The sequence below is a fragment of the Pinus tabuliformis genome, chromosome X (assembly GCF_031772625.1).
Source record: "Pinus tabuliformis cultivar Carrire ecotype Pingquan chromosome X, CPIR1, whole genome shotgun sequence".
NCBI lineage: Eukaryota > Viridiplantae > Streptophyta > Pinopsida > Pinales > Pinaceae > Pinus > Pinus tabuliformis.
In genome coordinates this window covers 458,832,866-458,835,848 of record NC_142308.1, presented here as the reverse complement: position 1 = coordinate 458,835,848, position 2,983 = coordinate 458,832,866, and positions in this window count along the sequence as shown.

The window sequence follows — 2,983 nt, the reverse complement described above, 5'->3', positions numbered from 1 at the left end:
GATTTTGAGAACTCACTTGTAGAAGTTGTCATTATAGAAATGAACAAAAGAACTTCAACAAAATTCACAAAGCTTTCAAAGAACTAATGGTTGTAGAGTCAAACTCTTATTCAAGCAACCTTTTGCAAACAAACCCTCTTGTGCTTCAAGGGTTGCCTTGAGGTCCTTTGGGTAAGGAGAATGCCTTTAGCTCTTCTTCCTTCTTGTCCTCTCCTGGACTTAGCTATCAATAGCTTTCCCTTCACCTTTGCAAACAGTAGTCAGTTTACAAACAGTCAAACAATCAAATTATTTATACTATTTAAACACCTTTCAAGTCAAACAAGCAACCTATTGCTCTATCAATTAAGCAACCTATTGCTATGTCAATCAAGCAACTATGCTCTGATACCACCTAATCTGAAATGGGGGTTTGATAACTTGTTATGCTTACAAGAACCTCCCACCTAGTTAAACAAATAAATGATCTAGCTTATATATGACATTTGCAGAATTAAATACTTGAAACAGGTGTATGTTTTATTTTAACTGTTTAAGTTCTTTAATTCCATTTGTTTTTGCTAATATTAAACACATATAAAAACCATATAATGCAGCAAATAAACAACCACATATAACAGAAAATTTAATCTAGATGTTCACTCGAATATCGTGGGCTACGTCTCCTTGAGCTTTTATCACCTTGACATAGCTATTTGGGATTATAGCAAAGTTTCTTTTACAAGTTCCACACTTAACTCCAAAGGTTACTGAACTAAACCAATGGGTTGAGAATACCATCTATATCCCTGTCATGGCTGTCATCACCCTGCAAACAGATCGAAGCTCCCTTAGACTTGATTCCTTCAATTTGTGCACTGAGCTACCCTGAGCTTCTTGATGGCACTAGCTCCTTCAAAATTCTTTAACTGTCACTGAAACCTCTTCTACTATCTCCAACACATATCAAACACCAACAATAGACTGATCATTTGCTCAAAATGAGCACTGCATCCCCAAACTAGGCCTTCCTCCATGGTTGGAACTGGGCTGCCTTAAACTTCCCTGTAGCATCTCAGCCTTTAGAAGTCTCCAAATGCTTCTGCAAATCCTTGAAATGGATTCAGATGGCTCATTACAGTCAGGAATGACTGTTAGTTCGCTGAGAACAAGTACTGGTAGCTCCCTGAGCTCCAAAACCTCCCTGGATGAAAATCTCCATGAATATGACTTCTTCAACTTCTCTGGACTATTCCTTTGGCTTCAGAAGGCTCCAATTAGCCTAACTAGCCTCTTGTTTCACTCCCTCTCTCTTTCTCTATTTTTTTGTCTCTGCATGAAAACTACTCTTGGAGTGTATTTAAGTAATATCCCCTAGGGATACTCCACCAAATTTGGTGAACTACACCTAACTCCAGCTAAACTTAGCATATCCGAATAAGTTTATCCGCTCCACTAGGCTGACCGTCAAAGGTGACTATTACAATTAATTTTGGGCGCGCATATGAGGGGTTATAATCCCAGTGGTTAGGGATAATCCTCCAGCATTTCAAATAGCGGAATCTCCACCGTCGATCTATCCCGCTTGATCCAACGGATATCATGTCATTCGCTCACCAACTAACCTGGATGATCTCCACCATCGATGTAACCCATCCAATCGAATGGTTGTCGCGCAATCTCGCGTGAAATCTTGCTCGATCGATATCAGATCGAGAGCGCGCAAGAAAAGTAGTTTTCCTGTGCTACGTGTCGCCCGCTAAGGGTAATCGCGTGAAATTTAGGAATACCGCTTCCCACCTTTAGGGCGCACGAGATACTAGTTTCCACTTTCCGAATACTACCCACATGCTTAATTCACACTTTTAAGAAAGGCGCTTAAGGAAAGGTTTAGCGCTTAAAACCAAATTAATCTTGGTCAAATGTCCATAATTTGCAGTTTACTAGACTTTTCAAATTGCGATAACTCCTTCATACGGTATCGATTTTTCGAACCATTCATGGCACCAGAATCAGGAAGACGAGATCTATTTGGTCACTTAGGTTCAACACTCTTTTGAACACTTTGAAATTTGAGCTATCATTAAGGTCCTAGATCAATATCTGATCACAACCGGGCAACACCACCCAACCAACATTGCTTAATCATGATTAAATTAAATGCAGAAGCGTACATACTTGAATTAGCCATAATTTTTATCTGATGCCTAGCTATTATAATTAATATGAATGCAACACTACATGCCATGAATGCAACTTTTTCACATTTAAATTATAAAGACATAATAATGCAACATAAATGAATGTACATTAACAACAATTAGCCAAAACCCTAAAACTAGGGTTTGAACACAAAAACATTGATTAACACGACATATGTATATACAACCATCCATGGGAATTTAGGAACTTATCTAGTAATGAAAATATGACTAGTTGTTGGATCTCCACACTTTACCCAGCCATAATCCATGTGGTTCATAATCTCAACCACGGGTCACCCCTGAGCTGGGACAACAACTCCAGGCAACAATTTTCAAACCACAACAAAACCCTAGCCAAGGCACCAACCCTAGCAGCCTCAGTCTCCAACCATAGGCTCACATCCCCCCTAAATGGTTCCCAAGTGGCAAAACTTAAGTCTCTTGGTGGTGCCCACCTTCCAAGGTGGCTTACAATCAACCAAGATAGTCTTTGCCTGTAGCCCCAGGGGATTTGCTGTTGTCTAGGTATCCAAGCACCAACAACCAAAACTGAAATAACCCCACAACCAGTGCTAGAGCCCAACCAAGACTCTCTGACTATCTTCGAACCTTGTTCTCCAACCAAAACTCCATGGCCCCCAAGCCATAAATAGAGGCACCTAGTTCTCAGAGTCATCAGACTCCCGGAGCCACAAGGGCTCACATAAAATAGGATGTATCCAATTCACCATGGTTAACTGGATAATCACACCTCAACTAGTTCCATAGTCCACCCCAAGACCCCCTGACTAATCAATAAC